The sequence below is a fragment of the Mytilus galloprovincialis genome, chromosome 5 (assembly GCF_965363235.1).
Source record: "Mytilus galloprovincialis chromosome 5, xbMytGall1.hap1.1, whole genome shotgun sequence".
Classification (NCBI taxonomy): domain Eukaryota; kingdom Metazoa; phylum Mollusca; class Bivalvia; order Mytilida; family Mytilidae; genus Mytilus; species Mytilus galloprovincialis.
The window spans coordinates 90,073,716-90,089,804 of NC_134842.1; the positions used below are offsets into that span (position 1 = coordinate 90,073,716).

Below are 16,089 nucleotides of genomic sequence, written 5' to 3' on the forward strand. Positions count from 1 at the left end.
TTCAACAAACGATAAATAATTAAATTTGTTAAATCAACTCAAAAGTTTTGACCTGCATGTTAAATAAATAAATATTTATTATTGTTTTACGATGAAATGGACATATACTAAATCTTTAACATTTTGAAAACATTATAATTGTCATAAACATCAAAGAAGGACATCACATGAATCATTAAAATTAAAACATGAAAAATTAAATAAAAAACAATATATAATGCGTAGTGAATAGTGCATATGTTGAAAAAAGGAAGTTTCAAGGCTAACATAATTATAAGTTACCATAAAAAAATAATAACGAGAAGACATTGCATAGTACTAAAGAGGTCACGTCTATCAAATAACATGTACACATGTTCTGTGTGTTACAAGTATGTTAAAAATATTGAATTTGTAAAAAGAATACAATAAATACGTACAGATATAGAATCTTTATAATACATAGAAGGACGCCTTTGAGTTATATAAAACTATGGTTGGAGATATGATACGAGTGCCATTGAGACAAATATCCACCATAGAACATTTTTCAAAGGACATGTGCAACTATAGGACACCGCTTAGCCTTCATCGATGATCAAACCTATACACCCTGAACTTAAAAAAAAAATACTTGAAAATTTGAATAAGAAATGAGTCAATCTTTGTTTTGGCTTTAATATTAATAAATGATATTATCTATAGAATTATCTTAATTCTATAGAATTATCTTACTTTAAAATTCATCTCGAACATTTTGAAGCTTAATATGTTCTGTACTAGAAATTCTAAGTGGGTACAGAGCACCTAGGGAAGTTAACTCTTTCAAATTCAGCTGAATGTTTGAATCGCATACTATTTATATAAAGTAAAGAAGAACCAACTGTTCAATGATCCAAATTAGTTACGTTTGTCAAACTGTTATCATGGCCGATATTCCTTGAAATTATTCCTGTAAATTGTTCAAATTGTTCAAATTTTGATCAATAGTTTAGTCATTTAAAAAAAAATATGAATATAAAATAAGCCAAATATATCTTAGTCAAAGTGTTGGGTACCGCTTTAAAAAGAGACCTGGAGGGACTGTACCTTTGATTGAACTTAAATATAATTGAAATGGTGTCATCCTGGTTTGCCCACTTTTAATTACATGTATATGGGCGTATGACATTTGTGCCGATTTTCAAAATTTTCATTCTTTCATTTGATTTCATTTTTTCATTTGCGCCGATTTTATAATTGCTCCTAATTAGATTTACAGGTAAGTTAAAATTTGTACATGTACTATACCGTGAAGGTATATTGGTAAAATCTGGTTATAAATATAGGTTTTAGTTTATTTTGAATCATATTATTCCGGAACTTTGCTGTACATAACACAATGGACATATTGCACACTGTGCACAACGAGCCGAGGAGTCAATTCTTTAACCATCGACGGCCATACACATAAGTACGTGAGCCAGACAAAGAAAAGATGGACTTCTTTATTGACAATTACGACAAATAAATAAGAGACGAAATCACAAGAAAGAAATATATTAGATGTGTTGCCTATAAATACTCAGCAAGAACAGATTTGTGATTTTAACGTATTCCGTTTTTATTCATGGATTGGAATGCAGTAAATAGATTATCAATTCGTCATTTTAGTATAAACAGAGTGCTTTAACCTTATGTTTTTATCTCTTGATTTTAAAGTATGTGAATATAGTGTGCACCTGGCTAATGGAAGAGGTCTATAATAGTAAATGAAAAATAACATGACTTGGATTGAGGGTTGTCTTATTTGTACTCATACCACATCTTCTTATATCTATTCACCTGTAATTAGCTGTAGTTTACCTGTAAAAAAATCGGCGCAAATGAAAGAAAAAATCGGCGCAAATGAAATGCTGATCGGCTCAAATGCAAAACGCCGATGTATATGTAAACATAGAGGGAATTGTTGTTTTAACAATTATAGTTTATTTCTGAATCATAGTCTTATTTTTTACCTTTTATTTAATGTAAATTTAAAAAAGAATATTATATTCTGCTATTAAATCAAGGAAAATGTGCAAAAATTTGCTATATTTTATATATATTTGACAGGATAATGTATTTTATTAAAAAAATAGGAAAACATGTGTACTAAAATGAATAAATATTTCAATTTATCAACAAATATTTTTAATTATTGGAACATTCTGAAAAAAAGGTGAAAAGTAAAATAATGAAACTCATTTGAATATCTTTTAATTTATTCAACTTATTTTTTTTAAATTTCAATACAATACACTGTTTCAAAATTTAGTAAAATATAAAATTATCCAATTAAATTTAACAATTAGAAAATAAATGCAACTGTTCAGTAGCCATTGATCAACAACACCAGTTACAACTTCAACCAGAAACACTATCTATTGACTACGAGACATCAACCAACAACGCAACACAGACAGTATGTCCAGGGGTAACCGTGAAAGGCTGCTTCTTTCACTCCACCCAGTTTATATGACGATCTGTGCATCAGACATTGCTCCCGATTTCAATTCTCATCATCATGAATGCATGACAATATAGTGTAAATTAAGAAATTAATGCGTGGATTTATTATTGCGATAAAATATGGACAACAATACGAGAATAATTTATGATAATTTAATTGATTGATTGGTTGGTGGTTAACGTCACTTTTAACACTATTGTGTTTTTTCGTGACGGTCAGTTTTTATTTGTGGATGGAGTCGCGGAGTGCCACTTCCAAACTTCGGTAGGAAATTGCGAATCTGAGAAACTCAGCATATCAGAATGCGAAATATTATTGCGATACTATCCTCGTCATTTTATTCGCAGTTAACCAGACAAAATTTTCTGAATTTTCAGTACTTGTAAACTGTGTGATATATTTTTTTAAGATTGTCTTTTTAAATCGTTTTCATTTATATGAAAATCAGTAATATATTATGATTGACGATATAAATGAGACACCTATCTACCAGAGACCAAAAGAATATGTTGCCAAGCTGTATAGTTCACCGTTCGGCCTTCAGCGATGAGCAAAAACCATACCTTATAGTAAGCTATAATAAAATCAGTATCACAACAGGAGGAACAATGAAAAAAGAAAACAAAAACCTGATTTATACTAAAACAAATAGAAAATAAAAAAATCTGCAGACAACAACGAACGACAACCACTGAATTAGAGGATCTTGACCTGGCACAAGCATAAAACTGAACGTGGCGGGGTTACAAAATAAGTAAGCGCCAAAATGCTCTCGATTCATCAGATAGTTTTTTAGACTACTAACTAAAAAAAAATTAAAAAGAGTTCCCGTTGTTGTACCGAAGCAAACTCAAAGCCCAATTCCAACTGAATAAACCATGCCTTTATAGACAAATGTATCAATCAGTACACATCCAATGGATTTAATGTAAAGGCGTCATTAAGTTGTTTTTCTACAATTTTATTTATCCTTTTTTTACAAAAACATAATCATTTTAGTCCATTAATAAACATACAGTATATAAAATACCGGAAATAGAAAGCGTGATGCTGGTTGCACGGGAACTTAAAAAGTCGAAAAAAAAACGAAATTCAAAACTTGATGACTTTTGTAATCACTTAAATCTATAAAACACGACAGACTTGTGACTGTTATTTAAAACGACAAGTTTACAGAAATCCCTACTAAATGTCACACCATAAGGATAGGAGACACCATCGTCTTTTCTTAAGACAGTGTCGTGAAATTTGCCGTCTGGAGAAAGTCTCAGTATACTATGCGTATTATACCCCGCCAAGTACACGTTTTCGTGCTTATCCATTGTTATACCGGCTACTCCGGAAATTTTGTTATACCGGTATACCGGCGTCCCATCTAATTTTACACAACGTAAATCGCCTCTGCTGCGAACAAGCAATTGATTGTTAAGTGTGTTATATACAATGAAATAAATAGGCGATCTGCAACATGGTATTTTAGACTGGTACAGTCCGTTTGTATCTAATACATGAATGCTTCCCTGTTCGTCGCCACAAAATATTTTATCTTCGGTCGCCGCAACGCCATTAAAAGCATACCAAACGTGTATTTGATTTCCTGCAATTGTCATGGAAGCGGTGTCGACAAATTGTATGGATTTGGACAGTGGCATTGTCACAATCGCTTTACTCGAGTGTGGAATCAATGCTATACCAAATGGATCACTCGGGAATGTAGTTTCCTTCTCAAAATACTTGCACTCACTGTATACATACACTTTTGGATATGACGGGTTATAATTGCAAAGAAGTAGTTTATTATCGCGAGTTACGACTAAATCTGTCAAATAATAATTTTCACCGGATTTTAGATTTAATTTTACACCACTCTTAAATTCAATCAATGGCTTTGCTGCATATGGCTGCGCTTGCGCGTTCTTATTTCTCAGTGGTCTGTACTGGACACTACAGGAACGGCTCCTATCGAGGACCGAGCCTATGGAACCCATATTAAGATTTTTTCTTTCATAAAACTTTATTTCAACTTGTTTTGTGGACGAAATTATGTAGTCAAGTTTGCTCTCAGCTTTTTGAATTTCAGAAACGTTTTCGCGTAAAGCTAGAAAAAGTTGGTTGTTTGAGCCATGATTTTTCAGAAACTCAAGTTCGTTTTTACTGTCACAGAGAGCAGTTGACAACTTTAATATGTCATTTTTTTGTTTCTGGATCTCAGCTTCATTTTTCTCTTGCATGGTTACAAACTTCGCTACCAGATCGCACTCTAAGTCATCGATGTGTTTTATCAGCCGAATTTTCAGCATGCGTATTTGCTCTGTAATTGTTATTTTATTCTGTTCAAGCAATTGAATGTTTTGTTCCCTATTCGCAAGAAGGTGATCCAAAGTTTCTACAATGTGCGTAATATCTTTAAAGATGTCCGCAAATAAAGATGAGTTTTTGACATCCTTTGCCGCTTGGTCTAAAGGTAACACCTTTTCGCATGTTCTGTGACAGTCCGGAATGCATGCACGACAACACACAGACTCGTGATCAGTGCAGTAATAATCCAATAATATATCAACATGAGTGTTACAATATTTCTTCGCAGACTCAGGAACATGAATTGTGGAGCCAATTGCCGACAAATTAATCACATGGTGTGATTTGAACGCTTTGAAACGCAGGTGAGATTCGGCGCAATCTTTACAAAGTTGTTCTTCACAGTCTGCACAATATCTCGTCGCAAATGAAGACTTGTCTTCTTCGGAACACGGGTCACAGAAAGCTTGAGACGCCATATTGTTCTTCGCCTGTAAATAATAAGACTATATATCTTTATCATTATTTCGTTATTTACGTCATGAAAAAGTATTAAATTTCATACAAACAAATGTACTATACTTAAAGAAGAAGATGTGGTGTGCTTGTAAATGAGACAACTTAACTATATTGAAATAAGATGTGATATGCTTGCAAATGAAACAATTCTTACCTAAAGACCTTATTACGTAGAAGTTAGCCATTGCAGATCACTCGGGCGCGGAATTCAACAATGAGCGAAACCATCAAAGCAACCATCAAGCTGGATATAATGTGTTGCAGAGGTGGATTTAGATGGTTTTCCAGGGGGGCTCCTCCCCATTTTGTAGACAAATTTGGTTGATAATTTAGATAATTAATGAAGCATGACTATATCGGGCCCCCTCTTAGCCTTGCAGTCATTGCCTCTACCTTTTCATGAACATTTCTGGACCCACCACTGTGTTGTAAGTCATAAGATGACTTTTAGTTATGAATCATTTACTTTCTTTGTTGACTCCTGTAGACATATATAACTATTTATTAATAAAGTGTCCTGATTCATTTTAAAAAGTAAACGAAAAACAATTATTATGGAAGACAGCAATTAATGTGACTGGGTTAAACATGTTTGTGAGCGTTAACTTCAACCTATAAAAATGGTACAGTGGTGCAGTGGCGGATCCAGGGGGTGGTCCCACGGCGCACCGGACCACCCCCATGACGAACCTCAATTTTTGTTTAAAGTGTCTATTTTTTCAAGAACTAGCTAATTAACAAATTAACACTTAAGATTAATCCTTTCATCGCACTAATTGGTTATGGATTACCTGGATACCTGGAGGTGTCACAATGATATAATACGGATCAATGCGTTTCAAAACAGCTCGTCAATATGAAGAAGTTGACTTCTTATTTTGAAAGGTAAATACAAATTATTCTTGTATTTTTAAGTGAAATTTCCGTATATAATTACATTGTCCAACTAACGGAGTCTCGGTTTTAAATTTCATTTATCTACATTTTGAAAAAACAATCATAATGAATGAATTAAATTAAATTTGTTTATCTATCTCTTTGAGCCCCCCCCCTTTTTCCCCTTTTCTCCTCCCTTTTCCTTCCTGCTCTGAAAGTATGTTGCAAAACAGACTTTCCAAATATTTCTGTTATCTTAAAAATCATAGCTACCATGGGGGTGACGAGTTGCGAATGTGAGCGATCCAACAGTGAGTTATCACTTTGAGAACAACTATGGGACAATCGCGTTTTTAAAACGGACTTGCGTTGATGCATGTGGACTACAGTTTGGAACTAAACATAAAACAAATTATAGATAACTTTGCAAGGAAACACCCGCGACGCATGATGTTGAATGACCTGATAAACGACTCTTTGTTAAATAAGTAAATTTTGAACAATTTTACGTAGAACTATTTTTACCGATTCGGAACATTTTAGCTAAACTTTTTTTACAGCTTGCCTAATTCAGATGACAGTTGTATGTTGTGCTATTTTAGATTGCAAGATAAGATAAGATAAATAAGATATTGTATAGAGTCTTAAATAAAAATCAGTTTAACATGTCTTTAAATTCCTTTACCTAGGAATATGTGCATTGCATGGTGTTGTCCAAATTCATGATCTTCCATAATGTCGAAGGTATTTTTTAACCCTTTTCATACCATTCCATATTCATTTGGGACCACCCCCAAATTTTTTTCTGGATCCGCCACTGGTGGTGCATCACAACAACATTAAAACAAACTGTAAAAATACCATTAGTTTGGAAACAGATCGACACAGCAAATCGATACTGACTAACATCACAAAACAAACAAAAAACTCCGAGAATCAATTCATTAAATAACAGCATTTTTCATATCCCATCAAGGGACATTATTTTTTTCTGTCTTTAAGTCCGTTCGTCCGTTCGTCCATCCGTCTGTCCTGCTTCTGGTTAAAGTTTTTTGTTAGGGTAGCTTTTGATGAAATCTAAGTCCAATAAACTTGAAACTTAGTACACATGTTCCCTATGATATGATATATCGAATTGTAATGCCAAATTAGAGACATTAGAGTGTTGACACCAATTTCACGGTCCATTGAAAATGGAAATGATAGTGCGAGTAGCGGGCATCAGTGTACTATGGACACATTCTTGTTTTAGAATTTGACGAAATCAAAAGTTTTCACCGATAACATAATAGGAGGTGCAGAGTTGCATTGTACATTCTATAATATGTTGTTTTGCTTTCAATTGGTTAAGAAGGACATTTTTGACCTTCTTTTTTTAAAGTTTCAATTTTATCACGTATGTAGCCTGTTGCAAGGTTCTGCTTATCCAATATACCGTCATTAACACAGGACTTACATAGTGTCTTAATTGTGAATTTGTTACACTCCTGATCATGCACGAACTTTTACCATTGGACGTAAAGCAAACTCAAATAAACCAAGCAATATTATTCTACTTTGTAGATCGAGTAATTCGAGTAAACACCAATTTTATAAACCAAGTCATTACACATCTGACTCTCGTGTTTGATTTTAATCAGAATGAATGACAATGCTAATGAATTCCTAAGTAATAAAATAGAGAATGAAAATACGGACTGTGCCAAAGAGACCACAACCTGGCAAAAGAGTAAAACACAACAAAAGACCAACAACAGCGATAAAATACCGCACCCGGAGGCGGACTTCAGCTGGCCCCTAATTATAAATGTGTGCTAGTGAAAATGAACGTCATACTAAACTCATAGGCTAAAAAAAATGAATGACTTAAAATTTAAAAAAAAACCCATACAAATGAAGACTAACAAAAGATCAGAATACTTACTGAAATCAATGGTTTGGTTCTTCATATAGCCTTAAGTAAAGATCGAAGACGCCAATTATTTCACAATAACAACAAAATATTTGTCATACGTTTATTTACTATGATTTAAATATTGATCGATCGAGTACTTATAAAGTATATACGTTAAAGGTCCCCACTGAAAGGTAAATATTTGAAATAATTATACATTTTCTACGCTACGATGGTTACTACCATTGATATAGTATTTTTTTAAATTTTGATTAAAGAGGTACGTTAGGGGGATATCTAACTTGTATGTACATGTATAGCATGCCAAAGCAAACTTTGTAATCATGTCGTTTGGTGTTATAATGCATATAAAGTTCGTTGCAGAAAATTGAAAATTACTATTTTCTGTCTATGAAGAAATAACATTGCATACATGGGAACCATTGAAATTGGTCGACAAAAACAAGCATTTGCTTATATTTGAAACATACGGGTCAACAGATGAGTTCTGTAAAAGTAAAAAAAATATGAGCTGTCACAATTTTTGACAAGATTTAAAAAAAAATACGTATACATATATTTCAAATTCTCATTCATAAATTAAGATTATTAAGGTATAAAGATTCCAACTTATTCAGACAATATTGACTTTAGATGAATTCGTTTTGATCCTTTCAGTCATGTACCTCTAAGTGTTTTACAGCGCTAGCTTTTAAATGTAACGTTTTTATTTCATTTCATATGTGATTTCTAAGCATGTATTTGATTCTAAAAAAAAGATATCCACTCTCCTTAATCAACCACTTTTAATAATTAATGATAATTTATAGGCAGTGGCTATTCGTCCGGCTAGCCGGACAAAAAATACTCTCTATTTTTTTATTGTTCTACCTAATTTCCTGTAGGTACAGAGTCGGACCAATGATTATTGGCTTCAGTAGACATCTATGATTCCAAAAGAAGATCCTGAATTTATTGATTCAAATCAGGTCGTCAAATGGTTTTGCACGATTCTTTATTTAAAATGTTTGGTGAGTTTGAACTCATAGGAAATAAGAGGAAAAGGTATACAGGTGTAACCTGCCCCAAAGTCTGATTGTGTTTACGATAAAATTTTGTTTTTTAGAAATTATTGTTTATTTGATAAAACAGAATAAAAAAAAGGGGGGTGCCCCAACCTACTTTAAGTCCAGGCATATCAGTGCATATTCATAGATCTTCGCTGAAGGGAAACTTAAAAAAATGCCTCCAAGCATATTTGATGAAATCATTTTTCAGAATGCGTTTTGCCTCCATATAGTAAATGGCAGTTTCAGTTTGATTTTAGGCTCGATTTCCTCACAATTAACATGTATACACTATTGTTCTGGTGTCACTTCTATAGAACTTTGTTTAAAAACAATCGCATTCACTCTAAAATTAAAATTGAGAATGGAAATGGGGAATGTGCCAAAGAGAGAACAACCCGACCATAGAAAAAAACAACAGCAGAAGGTCACTCTAGTTTTCTTTATGACCAGATGACATCTTTAAAACGTCCATTGCATACGCGCGTTTGTTATTCGGCTCCTCACCCGGGACACTTTCTGCGCCACATGACACTTTTATTAATATTGAAGATTTGCGCATCCGTAAACGGATGACCGGACAAATAGAGATTTTTAACTATTCGTCCGCCTAGCTGTGATGTAAAGGTATGTACATGTAGACACTTAAAGCTTTCCATACATTTTCCCTATCTACTGGTTGCACAGGCACTGGTGTCAGAAATTTCACTCATATATACCTTTATAACATTAAGGTATATAGGGAAAAAAATCTGAGACAAGTGGCTGTGACTGGTTGCATAGGCGGATCCAGGGGGGGCGGGGGGGCTGGGGGACTCTGCCCCCTTTGTGGGAAAATATTGGTTGTTTATATAGGGAATCATTGAATCATGACTGGAAAGGGCCCCCCTTAGGTCAGTCAACCCCCCCCCCCCCCCCCAGTTTCGGAAAAGTTCTGGATCCGCCACTGGGTTGGTTTGTTTTGCAACAACAAATTATTTTGAATTAAATCAGGAAGGTATTTTATTAGTTACATAGACGTATCAGACCGCAGAATATTTTAGCTGACATTTTCCAATGACTTCACAAACGGTTCTGTTTGTAACGGTAGCCCTTATGAAATGTATTCCTTGTATATATGCATACAAACTATGGAAAGCCAACGGATTCAAAATTATGAATTCGTCAATTTGTAACTGTAATGTGTACATTTGTGATATGTTTATTTGTAATTCTTTTAAGTTCATGATTTGTCAGCATGGTCAGTTCAATCTTTGTTTATTGATCATTAGGTGCTTCATTTATGATATGTTTATTTGAAATTTGTAAATTTGTAGATGTCAATTAGGATCTTTGCTTTAATGTTAGTGTGAACAAAACAAACACAATAAGGAAACATGTCAAAAATAGTGGTACAGCAATCATTGTGTTAACATTTTATTCACTATAAAAACAAACAAATGTAACTAAGAAGCACAAAAAGGCAAACATCAAATTTAACAACCTAATTTGGGTTCTTGCCATTCTTATTTGTATATCTGCGCCCCAAAATTTATACCCTGTTCAAGTATATGTAAAAGGTACCAGGCTTAGAATTTGATACGCCGGACGCGCGTTTCGTCTACAAAAGAACCAGCAGTGACGCTCCGATAAAATTGTTAGAAAGCTAAACAAGTATAAAGTTGAAGAGAATAAACTCGCTCAAAATTTATTATTCATGGTGGCCATGTTGGTTGGATGGCAGGGATATCAAATACATAACAAGATATCCTACTGAAAATTGTGTCTAAGTTTAATTCTATTTGCCCTAGTAGATTAAGTGGAGAAGATATTTTTAAAAGATCACAAAGAATTGTTAAAAATTTACTATAAAGGGCAATAACTCCTGAAGGAGTAAATTTGCCATCTTTGATCATGTTGATTTACTTGTAGATCTTACTTTGATTAACATTATTGCTGCTGACAGTTTTATGACAATATTCAGAATAATAACCAAAAACTGCAAATGTTCTTAAAATTACTTATTCAGGTGCAGCAACCCAACAACATGTTGGCTGATTCATCTGAACATTTCAGGGACCGATAGATCTTAACCAGATAAATTTGTATCCCATGTCAAATTTACTCTTAATGCTTTAGTTTCAGAGATACAAACCAAAAACTGCATTTATCCCTTATTTTCTAATTAAGGCTAAGTTTTTTTTTCAAATATAAGGGCAATAACCCCTGTAGGGGGAGTTTCTGGGGAGAAGATTTTTGTAAAAGTTAACGGACGACTACGACAACGACGACTACGGACTACAGACGCCAAGTGATGAGAAAAGCTTGACCTTTCAGCTCAGGTGAACCAACAAGTCTTCTTTATTAAGGGGCTTAAATAGTGTTCACTGGAATACCTACAATCTGTCGAAAAACTTTGTTGCCAAAACGTACATAAATATTATAATGGAGAAAATTAACATCCTCGATCATCTCATCACATCTCCAGTAGTACGTCTAGCATATTTACTTTCCTTATTGGAAAAGAAGGCTAGAAACGAGTTACAGCACATATATGTGCATTCAGATTTACCAAACGACCATTTAATTAATTAGGAAAACTTTTGTTTGGTAGGATTGTGTTGAAGTGTAGTGTAAGGAGTAGAAAAGTCAAAACTATCAATTGCATCAAAAGGACGTAATTTATCTGAAACATCCAAAGAATTTTTTACACTCCAAAAATTGTTAACTCCACTACTTTCATATGTTTTATTACAATAGTTTATGATAAGTTTTTTGAAAGAAGTTAAAGCACTTGACAAAAGCACTAAAATCTTAGTTGTAGAACACTTACTAGAGGCCTAGATGAAACGATATTTGACTGTTTTTTTTGTGTAGTTTAGGTAACTAATATATAGAAGGGACCTAGCTGTGATGTGGTTATGCTATGTTTGTTTATCAAAATTATGACTCTCTGTGGATTGCACGGACTAGAATGCAAATGAATTTTAATTTCATTCTTAAGAACGTCCGTGTAGTATTTACGACATACCACCATCACATTGTTAGCTGTTTTGCCGGGCGTTAAAAACACGAACTGCTTCGAAAGTTCTTGAAGTTTATTTTTTATTCTGGAAAAGACGTATTATGTACAGTTTTATTTATTTCAGAATTATTTTCAAAAAGTGATATTCTTTTATCCACAACATTCATACATTTATTTAAATTAGAATTAGGAGATTTGTTTTATTAGACTTTTCCCATTAACACAATTTTTACAAACGAGGAAAGAGCGTCTTTGGTGACCTAACGATACTGTTTCCAATATATTTGTGATTGAGGACGATATTTTGGTCCTTTTTCAAAATGATTTTACTCTCTCTAGCTTAGACCATATCTAAACTTTGACGATTCACAGTTTCAAGTTAAATGAGTAATATTTTCTACAATGATGTTTGATGTCTACCGTATAGTTAGAAATTAAACTCTGCTGTTTTGTTTGTATGTGTACACAATAATAGGGGGTTCTGTGTTTTCAAATAGGGAGATACAAAGGTTTGAACGGTAGAGTCATTAAATTTATCTTACCTCCTATACATTTCCAGGAATATGATTGGTTAAAAGCGTCCGCGTGCAAACCGTGTATATTTGATATTAGGTTAGTAGGGAGGCGGGGCTTATCTCATACACGGTTAGTAGTGGAGTTACGTCCCTTTATATTCCTTATTAGGTAAGAAGGGGGCGGGGCTTATTTCATACACGGTTAGTAAAGGTGTTATGTCCCTTTATAAAAAACAAAACAGTACTGAGAAAAAATCTAAAAAGTTTCAACAGACGAAGAAATTGATGATTAAGATTGAAAAAAATTCATAAAACACATTTAAACCTTACAAGTCGTTATTGTTGGCATCTGTTTTTGTAGGATCAATGGAAGTATTTTCTTAGTAGACTTTCTCATTTTGAGAATCACTAGTCTTAATTTCACACGTTAAGATAGTCGGTAAGATAAATTCGTTACATAGTGTGCTAGTGACGTAATACGGTATATATGGGGTCAGTAAATTCCATATGGGGATTCGAGCTTCGCTCTCACCCCATATGGAATTTACTGACCCCATATATACCGTATTAGGTCACTAGCACACTATGTAACTAATAATACTCGATAAGTTGATAAACTCAATATCTCTGTCAATATATTTGAATTTCAGAAAGTGCCTTTAATGATCTTCAGTTTTGTCGATACACAGGAATAGCTTATGGTGGCAAAAAGCTGTAATTATACGCTAATATCCATAGAGTGGGCTGAGGAAAGAAATGGTGTCCCACTCATTGCAAATATCATGTAATTTAATACTAGTAATTGGTATTTGACACAGTTTACATTATAATTGATGACTACCAGTGTTTTTAAATATAGATAGGAGATTACCAAGTGTATAATTTATACGGTGTTTAATTCGTTGATTTCGATTGATACGTTTGCCATGATACCAATTATTACGTTGTCTGTTATCCATAATATTCATGATTTCAATGGAAGAAGTTGTAGATATGTTCCCTTGTCCATGTATATTGTCATTTAGACCCGTGTTTAAGCTGTATAAAGTCTTTTAATCCAAGACAGTTCGATAATTTTTCGGGAATCTTTAAATTGTTTATTCGATTATCTATTGTTTCTGGATCGTTTTGAGCGGTTGAAATTTAATTTAATATAATGTTGATTGTGTTAACCTAAAAGTTGGTAAATTATACTTTTAAATATCTAATCAAGTCCTTCTTGTCCTACACATTGCATACCAAACTTTGACTTTGTTCATGAAACCAAATTGATGATGCTTTGAGTTTTTCATGTAATGTTACAGGAAAAGAAAAGCGAAAAAGCTCTCCCGTTCACTGCTGACCTAACAGTATTATCAGAAGATAATCTAGATCAGGTTTGTCATTCTCTGTCATTGCACGGGATTATTTGTGGATATCCACGTGCATTTTTATTTAATAACCTGGCTGCAGCAGCATTGGCACTTTTTGACACAATTGTAAACAGGTTCTATATTTAGGAGGAGGATTTTGATTGACGGCGGTTGAATTTATATTTGGAATTTATCACGTAAAAATCCTTGAAGGATTGGTGTATAATGCAAGAGATAAATTCTTGATTTTGAATACTAGTAGGCACTATTCACGACACTGCGAGAGGTTATATTCTTGCTTTTGTATAGGCACTGTTCACAGAATGTGAGAGTTTATATTCTTGAACTGATATCAGCACTATTTACGGGAATACGAGAGGTTATAATCTTGAGTAGGTATAAGCACTTTTTACGTGAATGTGAAAGGTTATATTCCTGCGTTGGTATAGACACTTTTCACGGGAATGCGACGTAATATTCTTTAGTTGGCGCCGTATAGGATTTTCAAGGTAATGCGAGAGGTTATATTCCTGAGTAGGTATACACTACCAAGAATTTACCCACGTTTTTTGGGTACATTTATACCCTCTTACATATCAGTACTGTTCGGCAAGAGTAAACACTTGTTTTATAATACTTTCTATTATTTCAGTACTGTTTTTTTAGGTATAGCTGTAGCAGTTGATTTGGTGTGGTTTATCTGTCAATTTGAATGCATATTGTTTCAAAAAAGTATTTGGAACTGCTCATAAAAACTAATAAACTAGATAAGTATAGTATGGTATATTGTGACATGTTAATGACTCTTTCTTATCTATTTTTCATATTTTGTATCTTGCGTAGACATCTCTGATTCAGTGTTGGCCTCTAAAGTCAGAGAAATTTTGACACATATGCATCCGAGTACAGTTGTTATCCAGTATAGGTTTGATAATTTTCTGACAATAGAGCTATTATCCATGTTTTGATGGTTATATATTAAAACTTATGTTTTTCTCTTCGACTTTATCACCCTGCTGAGTATGATTTCTTAGCGACGTGAAATGACTAAAGAAAAGTATAAAGCTTACTTACATCAATGAGAATACTAATCAAGTGAAGGGGAAAACAGCACGCATGTAGCAAAATACGCAGTTTATCGGATTTTCTAATGGGAATTGTTCGCCCTTTCGGGACAGCTAATTTCACTCAAGATTTTTATAAATAACACAAGCCAATCATGTCAATGTTTCATTTACTTTTTTTATATCATAAATTGAATTTCTTTCATTTATTATAACCATTGTTTCATATGATAATCGTGATTGTCATATAAACATATGAAGTTTGTGACAAAAATTCAATTATTTTCATGTCGTTAATTTTGTAAAGTTGCAAATGATTTTATTTCATATTTTCCCTTCAGGGCAAGAGTACTTGAAATACTGGTATGATTATCATGAGAAAGTTAAGAAAACACCTGTACCAAGTAAGAAATATGACGATTGTTTTCCAGTCGATCTGTTATTTGGTGTGCTTTAGCGTTTGATTTTGCCATGTTTATGAACTTAAAAATAAATCCAAGATCAGTATTTTTGTAAACTTCATAATTTTTAATCTTGATGTGTGGCAACAGCAGAATCTTTTTTTTTTTTTTTTTTTTTTTTTTTTTTATATCAGTGACTTTTTTTCATTTATACAATTTTCACGGAATGTCAGAGGTTATATTTCTGCGTTGGTATAGGCAATTTTCACATGAATGCGAGAGGTTATATTCTAGAGTTCACATAGGCACGTTTTACGGGAATGCGAGAGGTGACACATGTTATGTTCTTAAGTTGGTGTAGGCTCTTATATGGGAATGAGAGAGATTATATGTTGAAGTTAAATTCTCGAATAGAATGTTAATAAATTGTTCGTTTAAATCAATTTTAAAAATATATACTGTGGTTAAAAATAAAAATGTATTGTATTCAAGTTTACCCGTATGCCCCCTAACACAACAAGATGAATACCTTTAAAATTGACATATTAATTACAACTAGTCACATGTACAATAATACAAAATGGTTGCCTTCCAAAGTCGATCAAATAAAGGTAACCGAATGATTTGGT

General features: G+C 33.3%; 1 long non-coding RNA gene across 1 annotated transcript; it reads right to left on the reverse strand.

Moving 5' to 3' along the window:
* Positions 1–3,410: 3,410 nt before the first annotated feature.
* LOC143076665 (uncharacterized) lies at positions 3,411–8,196 on the reverse strand. Its single transcript, XR_012978743.1, has 2 exons — positions 8,088–8,196; positions 3,411–5,259 (listed from the first exon to the last, which is right to left on the reverse strand). It is a non-coding gene; the product is annotated as an uncharacterized LOC143076665 (long non-coding RNA).
* Positions 8,197–16,089: the final 7,893 nt, after the last annotated feature.